Source organism: Paroedura picta, chromosome 8, assembly GCF_049243985.1.
Source record: "Paroedura picta isolate Pp20150507F chromosome 8, Ppicta_v3.0, whole genome shotgun sequence".
Classification (NCBI taxonomy): Eukaryota; Metazoa; Chordata; class Lepidosauria; order Squamata; family Gekkonidae; genus Paroedura; species Paroedura picta.
In genome coordinates, this window is record NC_135376.1 from 32,478,519 (window position 1) to 32,494,011 (window position 15,493).

The 15,493-nt window shown below is 42.7% G+C and overlaps 1 protein-coding gene across 9 annotated transcripts in view; it reads right to left on the reverse strand.

The window, feature by feature from the left end:
* PXYLP1 (2-phosphoxylose phosphatase 1) overlaps window positions 1-15,493 on the reverse strand; it is a 103,414-nt gene that overhangs the window by 60,640 nt on the left and 27,281 nt on the right. For 3 of the 9 annotated variants that reach the window (XM_077348929.1, XM_077348932.1, XM_077348931.1), the window contains exon 2: window positions 5,844-5,900. The exons of 5 other annotated variants lie outside the window; for them this stretch is intronic. The gene's annotated coding sequence lies outside the window, so the exon portion shown is untranslated. Of the gene's footprint in view, window positions 1-5,843; window positions 5,901-12,082; window positions 12,087-15,493 lie in introns of those variants that run through there. One more of the 9 variants, XM_077348936.1, reaches the window with a different exon arrangement.

Below are 15,493 nucleotides of genomic sequence, written 5' to 3' on the forward strand. Positions count from 1 at the left end.
GAAGAAGAAGAAGAAGAGTTGGTTCTTATATGCCGCTTTTCCCTACCCGAAGGAGGCTCAAAGCGGCTTACAGTCGCCTTCCCATTCCTCTCCCCACAACAGACACCCTGTAGGGTGGGTGAGGCTGAGAGAGCCCTGATATCACTGCCCGGTCAGAACAGTTTTATCAGTGCCGTGGCGAGCCCAAGGTCACCCAGCTGGCTGCATGTGAGGGAGCGCAGAATCGAACCTGGCATGCCAGATTAGAAGTCTGCACTCCTAACCACTACACCAAACTGGCTCGCCAAAGAGCTCTGTGTATGGTAGAACTCCACATTCCAGTAGGGAATACTGAAAGCCAACAATGCAGTCTGAATTTATCAAATGAAGGGATATCAAATGAACACCCTCCAGGACTATGCAGCTCAGTATGCAGAGTCCCCACAAAATTCAGTCAAATGACTGGGTAAGTAGTTTTCAGACTTTAAGCACCAATGTCTGGCTAGTTCCACGGGGAGCTATATCACTAGTATCAGCCCCTTTTACCATCACTTTAGAGAGTCAGCCTCCTGTCTCATGGAGAGAATAAACACATCATTACACTGAATCACTGTGACAGCTTAAATGAATTGATTAAAATATCTTGTCTCCATAATAATCAATAGCAATCTTCAAAGTCTGCCTCTATAAAATTAGTGTACTTATCTGGTGTGGGAGAGAAGAATGATGCAAACTGCCATCATGAGTGAGTGAAACATCAGACAAAAACAGCCACCATTGTAAGAGGGAAAGAACAGCTCTCAACAAAAGCTAGAGATTTAGGCATAATATGCATGGGTATTTCCCCTTGCTTCCACCATGTATGTGCATCAAGCTTTCTTTATTGTTCTATGTTGATTTTCCTCTTGTAAGTGATCAGTTAGCTTTCTGGTTGCAATTTCCCCAGGGTTTTCTGTGTGCTTTTGTGCCTATTGTTCCCTTGTTTCACTTCTAATATGAAGAAAATTCAAAATCGTACAGATTCCCTCAGATTTCTCCCTGCCCTTTTGTCTGCCCTCAATGTTCTCTACCCATCTCAAGGTCATTTTACCTATTCTACATCTTCTGCCATCCCCCCTACCCTTCAACAGTGTACAAGCTCAATTAAATTTTTAATTTAATATTTTTAAGCAGTTTAAAATCAGTAGTCTTGGATCGCTGATTTTAAAAGAGTTAAAACAATGGGAGGAAATTTGAAAGGAGTTGTATGAGGTTTAGTTCCCTACTGCTATTGACTTGAAAGGGGGATTAGGGAGTAGGCAAATAGCAGCAACCTCAGAGCAAAGAAAAATATTTCAGTACTGCATGCAAATGAAATAAAGGGGGGGGGGAATCATCAACATGGAATGAAATTGACATGAGATTTAAGTCTGAAGCTTTGCAAACATTTCCCCTCACTGATGCTTGGCAGTCTCTTTGTCATGCCCACACCCTCTGTTCTGGTGATAGAGGGCGCTCCAGAGGCAGAGGATCTCAGGGTAGCACCAAGAGATCTGGTTGCCACAGACCAAGAGCTGCCTGCTCTCCCAGAGGATGAGCAGCCTGGTACCAGCCAGGCTGAGACCCAGCTTTACTATATGAAACCCCAGGACAAGATGCCCACCAGCCCAGAAGACTCACCAGAGGAGCAGCATTGACAGCCCCAAGATAGACGGGACCCAGCTGCACCTCCTTCCTCTGATGAGGGTTAGATCCAGGTGCAAGACCTCTGGCTGAGGGCTGCTCCACATTGCTCTGTGTATTTCAGGAGGACCTTGCATCCAAGTCCTTCGTGGCTGCAACATGTGCATTTCCTGCCTGTCTTCCCAGTCAACTTCTTGTTCCAGTTTGCTAAAGCAAAGCTCTGCCTGACTGACTCCTGGTTCCTGACTTCAACCTGACTCTTGGGCCTATGGCTTGACTTTTGACTTCTAACCACAGTTTGGCTTTGACTTTTTATCTGGCTCTTGACCACATTCCCTGTCCTGCTTGCTGTGTGAACTATCTCTCTGGCTTTTGACCTCTCAGACTTAACTCTGGTCTCTGTCTCTCGCCCTCCTGCCTCGGCATAATAACCTAGCCAAGTAGGTGCAGCCCAGAAGAGCAGCACACTCTTGAAGCCTAACATTAAAATGGTGCCCGAGACACATAAAGCTTCTGCAAACTGCCCGACTTAAGAATCACCTGGGAATTTGGTGAAAATATGCAATCCGTAAAGGAAAGGCTTTAAAAAAACTGCCAAGATCATGACCAGTGTACAGGATGAAATTGGAAAATTAGAAAACCACATAAATTTGCAAGAAACTACAGGAAATTAGTTACTATGTAGGTGCACTAGGGGGTTGGGGCAAAAATCAATTTACTGGCACAAGGCCAAAAAAAGTCCTCAGAGCTTTTACTAGAGGCTAGCTTCCCCATACAAATTGCAGTCCTGCATGCACATTTGCTGCCAATGATCACAGCTTGCAATGCTAGTGTCACAGAGTTCTACCATGCATTCTGTACACTCAACGTATTCCCCCATATTATGAGATCATGTGACTCTTTCCCATTTTTCGCAGTGGTTGTTAACGCAGCAGGGAATTCCCTAAGGCTCTGTAATATGTAAAATGGGTTTTTGTAGCTGCTTGTCAGTTTCAAAAGAATTCTTGTCAATTTCAACATGAGCTTTTCCCTCTTGCTGGCATTCCTTGCCATTCCATTTCATTTAATGAATTAACTCTAAAATGCATGCACAAAATCTAAACCATAGGATAAAGTAACTGCATAATTTAAAAACAAAATTGCACCCCTACAACATTCCAAATGATGTTCCATCCCAATTTAGAAAAGTACATTTTTAATGTATCTGTAGAATAAATACACTGGAGGGAAAAGTGCACAAATCAAGATTAAAGGCTTACTGCTCTAAAAATCTGCAGTAAGATGTCTAATGGGTCATAAACACAGCCCCAGTGACCACATAACCAAATGCAGACGGAAGCAGAAAGCATAATTTTACCCCTTTTTCTCCAGTGATACACACTCCAACAGAGTTTTTCACTGTGACAGCAGTTGCGCCTTTTCACACTGATGCATCCCAAGAGACCAATACCAAACTTGAAGTCAAGCGGTCCCTGGTGCCTTTCAAGATTTCAACTGCATAAATGTTTATCTTCTATCGAAACCAAACAAAGAGAAATTCTATGGATGCTGTCCCAGCTTTACCTGAGACAGCATCCATATAAAACAGCTGGGGAACATCCATGCATTAGCATTTAGCTATCTACAATCATATATGGAAAAAATCATGTTGGAATTAGGTCAGCTGTGTTGTTATAGCACACAGTTCTGCTGAGTGTTCTGAAGTTGAAGCAAAAGACTCTATGCAAGGCATGAATTCATAATACAATTTTGTTAAAACATAATGAGAAATACAAACGACTTTCAGAACTCAATTATCAATAGCAATAGACTGAGTCAACCATACACTTCCAGCTGTGCTGATTGCATTGTTGTGTGCCTTTCTGTTGCTCAAGAAATGGTTTTAACTGAAATTCAGGCACCCTTGTGCAATTTTTTAAATGAAATTCTTTCACTGAGGGTTTCAAATGAAGGCTACGAAAAATGCATATGAAAACTACCACAAGCCATTCTCCATTCTCTCTACTACACAATCAAATACATGTTTGCTCTCTTATATGTCACCATCCCTGTTATATTCAAACATAGCACACCATTTCCCCATCCTCTTAAGAACCCACTACCTGGCCCATCCTTTCCCCCCATCATCAACCTATTTCCCATCTAACTTTGTCCCCAAGCCCCTAGATCATGTTCTTTATTCCCACTGTCCTTATTACTGGTTTCCTAACTTCTCAACTACCTTTCCCCGCACCTTGGTACACAGTTTTTGCAAGTATCTTTGTCATATTTTGTTTTTAACAAAAACTGAAAGAAAGGTACATGTGGGCTGTCACAAAGAGCCACTTCTTTCAATTTGCCATGGCCATTGCCTTCTCTGATAAATTACTGTAGAAGGATCCTAAAACATAACAATGAGCAGAACATGAGCAGAAATAAGTATATGGCAGGAAATATGTGTATCCAAATAAAGCAGGCTAGATTACAGGGTGTCAAATTAAAAACTCATCTAAGAATCCAAAAGCTGAATTACAGGCTTTTAACAAAGCTAACATCTTAGGTTTTGAAGGAAAAACTGACTATAGCAATTCTGAAGGAAAGACATGCATTGAATTCCCTTTGAAACTTGAGGTATCCAGTGGTTGTGAATCCATAGGCATGAAAAAGAAATGTTAATATGAACAAAGAACAAATGTATCAATCATCATAATTCTCTAACTTAAAAATACATTTAAATATTATTTTTATGACACAAACCAAGGGTTAATTACCCAGGAACAGACTGGGATGGGGGGGAAACAGCCCTTGAAAGAACCCTGCCCACCCTGGCCACACCTCCAAAGGAAGCACAAGCTGGGTCTGTACATAACTGCACCATGCAAGCAAAGCTAGCCCAGACATCTCCATCCCTGCATCTTGCCTCCATCCACTTGGGAGTCATGGAGGCTCAGGAGGAGAGTACAGCCCCAGTGTAGCCTCAGGAAGAAGCAGCCTTCAGACCATCTGTTCACCAGGACCTTTCTAGTGCCCTTAATGGTCAACTTGCCCTTCATTAATATGAAGACTGACAACTATAGTCAGATTTCCTTTAGACATTATTCCATATCTGTAGAAACCTGCCCCAATAGAGTTGAATGTATCACAACATTTCTGCTTGTGTTAGAGTTCTCACACAAAAGTAAATACCAGAAAAATACTTTGGTCACTGCTTGATCTAAATCAAATTTATTATCACTTCTGCTTATGCAAGATTTTGTGTGAATTTTGGAGCACTATTAATACATAACATCTTTATACAGCTGTCGCTGGCCTAAGTGGGCGGAGACTGGGTGGGGCCGGATCGGGTGAGAGACCAGAGTTCCAGCCAGTCGGGGGGCGCGAAGCCAAAGTTTTGACAGGGTCAAAGTTCTGACAGGGCCCACTGAACCAGCCCAGCCAGGGGCAATCTGCCCCTGACCATCCACAGGGAGAGGAGGACAGTAGGGCTGTCAAGGGGGATCATAACGGAGGCTTGGACAGGCTGTGCCAGCCCTTTTCGCCCCAAGGTTGTCCTAACTGTTGTATCCAACTGTAACTTCCTTCACTTTGCCTCAGAACCCTGACAGAGCTGGCAAGAGGCTGGTGAGTGCTCTCCTCTCCACTCCCCTTCAGGCCTGCTGTGAAGGAGCCTCTGACAGCACCTGATTGAGGGAAGGGAGGAGTTTCTTAGAGCAACGCAGGGGAGTCTGAGGGCATGGGTGTGGGCCTTCCTTTTTTTTTGGGGGGGGGACTTCCCCTTTTGCCAAACAGTTGGCTGACAGGGAGGCCACAGAAAAACCCCTTCTCTCTTAAAATACTGTGCTGGCTGGGGGTTAGACACAGCCAAGCCATGTGTATTTCTTCTTTGCAACTCTCTGCAGATTTGAGGCCACTGCACAGCGTTATTCTGTAGATGCTGTTGCGGAGGTTCTTTTGTCTCCTGTTTCATCTACACAACCCTGTCCAAAGTAGCCCTTTCTGGGGAGCTGATCTTTGTAGATGAGCTGTAATTCCAGGAGCTCCCCAGGCCCCACCTGGAGGTTGGCTACCCCTGGGTTGGAAATATTCCTGGAGGTTTGGAGGTGGGACTTCAAAATGATAAATGCCTAAGAGTCCAGCCTTTAAAGGAGCTATTTTTGCCTGCAGTTGGGAGGGAATGATGCAGGTGTGTTCCTCTTGAGCTATGAGCTATGGCCAAACCTTACCAGCCACTGTTTGTATTCTGGAGTGCAGACAGACAGACCAGCATCAGTCCTTTGAATCTGGAAAGTGCAAGAAGATCTAAATAAATATTTACAGCCTGAAACTATAAATAGTGAACAAATAAATGGCTGGAGAGACATGGGAACTACAGTTACTTTTTTCAACCTTGGCCTGGCAAATAAAAACCTGTATAAAAAACCTTACTAAGGTCAAGACTGCTGTGCACAGAGAGACTTTCTCTTAGAGTTGACAACTTCAATGTGCGTCTCTCTACCCCACATCCCTCATGAGGCGTCTGCTATGGGGAGAGGAAGTAAGGACGATTGGGAAATGCTTTGAGACACCTGAGGCCTGCTGGGTCACTGCGGCCAATTCCCAGTTCTCTCAGACCTCTCACAGCCCCACATCCCTCACAGGTTGTCTATTGTGGAGAGACAAAAGGAAAAGGTGTTATAAACTTCTTTGAGACTCCTTTGGGTAGTAAACAACAGGGTACAAAAATCCGGTTCATCTTCTAAGGAGCAACCATGAAAGAAGCATGTGGGCACATAACATTTTATCAACAGTGAAAAAATGGAGACAGAAGCAACAGGGTGGACACCTGTGTACTGTGACTACCCCATGTGTATTAGGGCAGGGGGGCATTTCGGTGTCTGTGGCCTAATTCACAAAAGAAGGGAAATGACGCAGAACTGGGAGGAGTTGGTTGCCATGTAATCTCCCCCTACGAACAGTCTCCAGTCTGATTTTCCCTTCACATATCTGAAGACATGGCTCTGGAAAGCTCATCTGTAACCACTATGCCACAATTCCCAAAGGTCAGTCCTCTTCCACACTCAACGAGCATTCCAAACCACAGGTTCTTGACACCCATATCTCCACACCGTGCCCTCATTTGCCACCATGCCACCACAACATCCCACACAACACACACATTCAACCCCATGCCCTTACAGACTGGACAACTCCTCCCCTTCCACTTCCCACTACCAAGCTCTAGAGCCCATTGTATTCTTGGATACAACGGGCTTTGCCCCTAGTAATACATAAACATTTAAGCAATTAAAAAGAACATCGCTAAATCCACTGACTCTTTGCTTGTGCATTGCTCAGCTAGATCTAAGCCTTACAGTGTAATCCTAAACATTGTTATACCCTTCTAAGCCCAATTATGTAAAGATTGCAGAGCTAATCTTTTTCATTGACAGATATTATTCAGAAGTATGAATTATTTGCTTGAGTTCCAAATGCATCAGGGAGGAGAGGCAAGCAGAGGCAATCTAACAAACTCCAGTGTGACTGAAATGCTTCCCTTCCACTTGTCTACAGAATTCATCCCAGTTAGCAGTTAAACTATCAAAATACATGGTTATCACTATACCATTATTAAAACAACCCAAACATATGGTTATCCTCCAACCTAAACAATTCAGTTTTGCATACCTTGGAGAAATTAAACAAGTCTAGCAGGGCACAGGTATCATCCAAAAGTGTATTCCACAGGGCAGTAGCCAAACATGATGTCCTTCCCCTAGCAACTGACCCATCCTGGAGCCAGGCACCTGCAAGAAGCCTCTAGATTAGAGTGGGAGGTAGGGCACCAGAAGAGTTGGTCCCATAGGTATGAGGGTCCCAGACCATTATGGGCTTTTAAGGTTAACATCAACACCTTGAATTGGATCCAGAGGCTAACGTCAGTTGCCTCTGTAACTAAGTAAAATGAACTAACCCTGATGTTCCAGTCAGCAAACTGGCAGCTGCATTCTGAACCACCTTTAGTTTCCAAAGTGTTTTCAAGGGCAGCCCTATACAGACCAAGTTGCCGTTGTGCAATCTGGTAGTGACCTTTGCTTCAATCAATGTGGCAAGGTCTGAGCCCATCAAATAATAAGCCAGCTGGTGAGCCTGGCATAGGTGAAAAAATGTTGACTGTGCTACCATGGACACTTGTTTATCAAATGATAGCACATAATCCAACCATATTCCAAAACTTTTTAGAGTCTACAGCTGTCAACCGGGAACCATCAAGTCAGGAAAGCAACCCTCCAGCTAGCATCTCAGTCTTTCCCAGTCAAATGACCTCCATCTTGGATGGATTAACCTTCAGCCAGCTCTATCTTACCCATTGGACTATCGTATCCAGGTACTGGGATGGTGCCAAAAACCGTGCCACTGATTGCTTATCCAGCATGAAGAAGAAAGGAGTGTTACCAGCAAACTGATGGCATCAAATTCCAAAACTCCTGAGAATCTCAGGAGGGTAAGTTTATATGTTAAATAGCATGGGAGAAAGGATTAAACCTTGTGAGGCCCCATAATTCAGGTCTTGTCAAGAAGGCCTCACCTCCCCATCAGCAACCTTCTGGAAAAACAAGAGAACCAGCTAAAGGTAGTACTCCTCATACCCATGGAAGCAGGGTGGCTGATCAGGGGCAAATGGTCAATTGTATCAAAGGCTGCTGATAGATACAGAAGGATCAACAGGGCCAGCTTGTCTTTATCCATATGTAAATAGATATCATTAAACAAAGTGACCTGTGCTGTCTCGATCCCAAAAACAGGCTTGAAGCCTGATTTTCTCATCCAGGGAAACCTGGAGCTGCTTGCTTTCCTCACAGATGGTAGAATAGACACTGGGCAGTAACTGACCAGCTCCTTTTTATCCATCACCTTCTTAAGGGAGCCAAAGAGACAACCTTGTGTGAGAGAAAAATTAATTATGTGTCCCAAATAGCCACTTACCACTTCAAAGGAAGATTTTACCAGCCACAAGGGACAGGGATCCAAGGAGCAGATAGTTGGCCTTCAATAATTTCAAGACTTTATGATAGACCAAATTCTGGCCCTGGAAGCAGACATTTTCTGTATAGCTTTTATACTTTTGTATGGATGTATAATCATCTTTTTTTATGTAAAACTGCAGGTAGTTCTAAAAGCAGTTTTTTCACTGTTTTCTACCCAGCTATATTCATGCCCAAATGTTCATTTGTTCTCCTTGCCCCCACCCATTTATTTGCTATTTAAAAGATAAAATAAGATGCATTTCACTGACACAGTTATAGAATTCCCTGACAAGTGAAACCTTTGAAATTATCAAAGCTAGTTTCATAGACTTGTCTTGGAAACTAAAAGCAGTTCTCTTCTCTGTACGTTAATGATCCAGAATCCAAAACAAGTTCTATACAAACAAGTTGTTTTCCCAGCTCCACAGCAAAGCTCATTATTTACAGTATACTTTAAATACCTATTTTTCCCAAAGTTTTTGCTCACTAAACAGAATAAAGCAGCCTTAGTAAGCCCTTTGAAGTCAACACCTCATCAGTATGACAGGCAACCATTTGGCTAAAACATTAAAAGACTGCAGTTGCAGAAGGTAAAAGTTAGAGGGCAAAGCTAACTGGATGGGAGCAGATAGGGTTACATATCTGTTTCCCATAATCCTTTAGGCCTGGCATGGCAAAAGTCTGTCCTTTCTGTGGTCACTCTGTCAGAATTGCCAGGCTGTTCTTGTCAACTGGTGTAGGGGGCACTTACCAGTGGCGGGAGAAAACCTAGGCCACACATTGTAGCAACGTGCCTAGCATGTGATGTCACTACATCGCTGGCAGTATGGGGATACTCTGGTATTTGGGTAAAAGCTCTATAGCTTTGCACATTGAAATGATGTTATCTATCCTTGCTATCAGTAAATCCCCTTCATCAGATGTAAATCCCTAGTATTTATAGGATTAAGAGCTCTGGGTGGAGAACTAACTCGAGGCTTTGGGGTGGAGCCAAAAGTGGGTAGGATTTGGGTGCAGGGAGGGAAACTCAGTGGAGTATAATACTATGGTGTCCATCCTACAAAGCAGCCATTTTCTCCAGGGGAACTGATCTCTGTCACCTGAAGATGAGCTCTAAAACAGGGGAACCCGGGTCCCGCCTAGAGACTGACATCCCTAACTCTATCCTGGGGCCATAAAGGTATTCTGCCTCACAAACTGTCCTGTGGAAAGATGAAAATTAAGCTGAGGGTGTTAAATGAACACAAAAGTCCTTTTATTGTAATGTATATGTTCAAAAACCACACAAAATGAGCCTCGGTACAGAATTGCTTGTTTTTAAGGAAAACCTTCATCAGTGGCTCTGAATTCAGATTCTATTGGCAATATACTAATATCAAATGACCAAAATAGTTTCAGGCCTCTCTTGAGTGATTTTGGAGGATCCCCTGTGGTAAGCATACCAACAGTTCAAATTGTACGCGGGGGGGGGGGTGTCTTAATCAACAAACAGTACTCTTAATCAACAAACAAGAACTGTTGAGGTCGCTTTAAGGAACATTGATGGAAAAAGAGAAGTCGCATCCCACAGTGAGATCAACCTCAAGGTGGAGTTCTCCCCAAATTCCAACTGATCTTGAGACTGCAGTGATCTGTCCCTGTGGAGAAAATGGCAACTTCAGTAGAACTGTGAGGCCATAAAATCTGGGCTTGAACTCCCTTCCCTCCCAAACCTCAATCTTTCCCATGCAGAACTACAAGTCTCTAGGAATACCAATGCTAGCACTGGCAAACTGACTGCGGAAGTGGTTTGGTAACTGCATGGTTGGAAGAGAATGAGCTCATAGTTCCAATGTTCTTATTTTTAAGGCATTTTTTAAAATTTTAAAACCTTAGTTTTCACCATCAGTTTCAACATCAGTAAAAAGGGAGGATTTAGAGCCAATGCTCTAACTGAGCCTTCTGGGAAAAAAGGTCATGACAAACATGACAAACAGTTCTTATCTGCTAGGTTAAACTTTGTCCCACCTGCATGCAAACATTCAGGCAACAGTTATAAAGTATTCCTTATCTCCTATGAAGTAACAAGAGAAGCAAAACACCCACTGCATACACACAAACCAATTCCTCATTTCTTTTCCCCACTTTCAAAATGTAATGGTCAGGGCCATTTCGCACGGCTTCAAAGTAGCAGAATGGTTGCTATTTGGAAACGCTACTAATTTGACATAACCCACGACGTCGTAGACAATCTGCAACAATCCTGAAACCAATCAGCAAAAAGCGCTTCGTTGTGGCGCTTTCAGGGGAATCCAGAAAAGTGGATTCACCCTCCGGATAGCGATACACTCCTGCAACCAATCTGCAACAGTAGCGCTAAAGATCTGTGCGTTACCATTGTTGCTGGTTCTTCAAAGTCCCTCCCCCTGGCTCTCTCCTCCAAACTTCCGGCGAAGCGATCGCCATTTTTTTTTCTCCGAGCGAGCGGGGATAAACGCACCGGCGAGCCTCTTTCTGTTTAGAGGCTTCCCTGGCTTCAGTCCTTCACCTTTAGTCACTAAGCACAAACAACTGAAAAGCCCGTTTGCTGAAATAAAGTCCCTTTATTTTTTACAAATAAATTCAGCCGAAAATCGTGCCCGTGAGAGGGGGGGGATTTTTTTTTTTATCACTCGAGGCAGCGTGCAAATGATCATACAATCAAACGACAGCTCACATTAGGCAGCTGGATGGGTCTCTCCGTAGCAACGAATCTACCTAGATTCATTGCTATGGGTCGTTTTTTTTTTTTTTTTTTTAAAAACCTTTCTTAAAGGGAAAGGGGCTGTTTGGGAGCATGCTAATGGCTGCCCATTGGCTGCTTGACGGCCAGGGGCGGGACGAGCTTGGCAATAGCGCTTCCTTTCTAGCGATTTCTGCCGAGACCGGAAGCCTGTGGGAAACGCTAAAAAACGCAACTGATTCCACTACAAAGGCAGGTATGCATAACGACGAATTCCACTATTTTAAATGGCGATTTTTCATTCCGCAAACAATTTGCAACAAAGATCCCTGTGCGAAAAGGCCCTCAATATCCCCCTCTCCCCAAAAAATGCCAACAGCAGTCTAATTTTATTTGGAGTTATAGTACTATACTATTCCTTAATTTTGTACATCAAATTGGTAATTTCAATGTTTAATGTCTCTAGATTAATCAAGGCCTACATGTACAATGGAATGAGATTTACATTCCAATGACTTAAAAAGGAATACCAATCACATACATAGAAAACATAAGGAATGTCAATCAGCACAAGGTAATATAAAATCAGCAAGGAACTTCATAGGTTTCAGATTATATATGATATCACACGTATTTTTGCTATTTGTTAACAATTAAGGAAAACCCAAATACAGTATCAGTACTTGATTCTCTAAAGGCTGGACAATATTTATCATACTAGAAATCATGCCAACTGAATGCACTTTCAGCTGCTGACAGAATTGTAAAGCTGTAAATAAAACAAGAGGTTAGCTACACTAAACTAACAACATTTATTGTGATCAAATCTACATAATAACAGTAAAGACCAACAGCCCAGTAGCACTTTGATACAAAAGGCAAATCTACACCTAGATACAGTAGAATGGTTGATGTAAAGCATAGTTAATAGAATTTTACTATTTCTGGGAAGAAATAATTTCTACAAATGCCACACTTTCCAGGTTTCTTAGCATGCCTTCAAGAGTCTATGTGAATGGACAAAATAATTCCAGTTACTGGATGTTTGGAAAGTATATGAAAACTTCAGGAATAATTTAAAATATCACAGTGAAAGGACATAAAACTGACATCGTCTATAAAAGCATGAAACAGCCAGCCATATTGACTGCTTTTAAAAGGAATAAATTCTAAAGCAGCAGTCGCATGGATTATGTAATAGCCTGAAAGGATTATTTAGTAATTGGATTCTTGCAAATATAGAGCTCCTAATCTTTCCCTCTTCAAACTCTCTCTGCCTTCCTTTTCAGCCACCAGCATAGTTGTTAGTCATGCTTATGATCAAGGACATGTTCAGCATGGCCTTTCTCCCAAAATTCTGTGGTATCCTGAACTTTGGAAATTCCTGCATATAAACTCAGAGAGCACTACACACTCTTCATTAGCATAACAAAACACATATTTCCAGAAAACAGTTTCAGGAGGGTAGCTAATGTTTGTCTGTATCAGCAAAACAAAATTAAAGTCCAATTAAATACCTACAAAATCTTTCAGGGTATAAACCTGCATGAATCCAAGGTTTCTAAGCACATATCAGTACTTTTCAGCTCCCTTTCTAAATGTATCACCTCTCACTTGCCCAAAAGTGAAGGCAGGAGTAGGAAATGGAATTAAATGTATACAATACAGCCTGAAAGCCCAGATGCCCATTGGATTCCCACCAGTTGCCACCTCCCATGGTCAGCTGGCCTCCTAGGGAAAGGGGGCCTTCCTAACAGGGGCTGCCTTGTGGTCGGCTGACCGCAAAAGGGCCTACTCAACACCCATGTTTACTGCCACGCTCACCTATTATATAAAAAGCTGTGGCTTTTTATATATATTTTGTGCCAAAGAAGGATATGTCAGTATCTTTACTGAGGTGCAAATATATCCCCTTGCAAGGCAAGCAGTCCTCACACCCATGCATATACATGCTAAACACTGTTTTAGACAGGCATGCTGCAATTATATATACTAAGATTATAGACCATCAGATTAATACCATTTCAAGATAATGAATGGTTCTTGGAACTAGTGGAAATACATGAAATCAGATAATTATAAGTCATCATAGAGGAAAAGAAGAAATTAAAGACAATAAATTATGAGGTACACGGGTTTATCATAGTCTTAAAATATCTTGTTTAAATGATGTTGTCCATTCAGTGAAGAGCTGATAGTAAATTATTACAGGCTTGCCACCTAAATTCAGAACTTCAAATTCCTGAATTTTCCCCTTCTCCTGCCAGTTTGAGTATTTAGAACTATAAGTTTCCCAGCCTGAGTCCAAAGCTAAGAACAGATAGAAAAGTGTATGTAAGTAGGGCCCAGCCTTTTGCAGTTTGGATTTGTGCATTTTCTGTTTTTGGGTCATCATACCAAGCAGATTTGAATTCAAGGGCCAGGATTCAGAAGGAGAAGGGAGAAGGAAGGAGGGAGGAAGAGGAGAGGGAGGAGGAAGAGAAGAAGAAGAATCTAGAGATGTTATGGTGTACAGTTTAGTGAAAGTTAGTCTTGATTCAACTTGATCATGCTCTATGCAAGCCTGTCCATAGCCATGACCCAGAAACTACAGCTGGCCCAAAACGCAGTGGCCAGGATTCTCACAGCAACACTGTGGAGATCCCACATCTGGCCCATCCTTCATCAAATGCAATGGTTGCCAGTTGAATTCCGGATCAGGTTAAAGGCCTGAAAGTCCACCTTCAAAGCCATATGTGGTTAGGGCCCAGTGTACCTGCGGGACCGCCTCCCTGCCTATGCCCCCAAAGAGCATTTTGCTCCGCCACCACCAACCAGCTGGTGGTCCCTGGCCCAAAAGAAGTTTGCCTGGCCTTGACCAGGGCCAGAGCCTTCTCTGTCCTGGCCCCCAACTGGTGGAATGAGCTCCCAAAGGAGATCAAGGCCCTGACAGAACTAAAACAGTTCCGCAGGGCCTGCAAAAGGGAGCTCGTCCATCAGACATTTGGCTGACACCAGGCACAATCAACCAACATCTGCAGGGCCCCTGCCCCCCTCCCTCCCTTCCCCGCTCCAGAACCCACTAGTCTCCTGGGCCTGTTTGAATCACTATATGTTATACTGTTACCCGGTTGTATCAGTTAATAATATGAATGTTATACTTATTATATGTATGGTCCTATGTATAGTTTCAGTTCAGTTCTATGTAAACCACCCTTAGCCTTCAGGGAGGGCAGTATATAAATATGAATAAATAAATAAAATGAATAAATAAATAACAGTAAGAAAAACCTGGGAATCTCCTTCAAACATTCTTAAAGTAATCTACATTAGCAGGGGAGGACACCCTCTTTATGTCCTCTCTGCTAGCTGCCTCAAGCAATACACATGAGAAACTCCTGAACAGTTAGCCCACAAAAGGGAAGTGTCAACTGGCAAAGAACGTGAAGTCAATTCCAATGCCCAGGCAACACAGCAACAGATTCTTGGACTATTAAATTCTTGGTGCACCTAAAATATATGCTTATACTAACCCACAGTGAGGTTGATGTGTAATATTTATTTGTTTGTTTGTTTGTTTATTTATTTATATGCCACCATTTCCAATTGGGCTCACGGCAGTTTACAATGATAAAAGAATAAAAACACAATAAAACCCTGTAGATGTCCTTAATTACATTATTAAAACTAATAAGACTGCAGGAGGGGGAAAAAAACACTTACTGAACTCATCCCCTCGACCAGCCAGGGGCCAGCATTCCTGCTATCCTGCTGGTGGGAGTGGACTCTGCTAATCCAAGCTGACGGAGAATGCAGGTTGATTTAATATTTGGAGTGAAAAGTGAATGGAACGTTCTTATACAGATCTGGAAAGTACCACTCAATTTATCTGGCTGTTGCTAATTCAGATGTGAATTTACAACAAAGAACCAGTTTACTCTGATTAAACTTTTATTCCAACTATACTCTTAGCAAGTGACTGTTCCATTTAATTGGCCATTCCGCAACCCCAACTCCTGGGAAAAACTCCTGGGGCCATTTCGCACAGAGCTCAAAGTTGCTATTTGGTTGCCGTTTGTGAAAGCGCTACTTCAAGTAGCGAAATGTAACTAGCCGTGCCCGTAACGCACAGCTGCGGTTTTTGCGGAATTTGGCACTTTCACTTCTCGCCACTTTCGTAACCCACAGG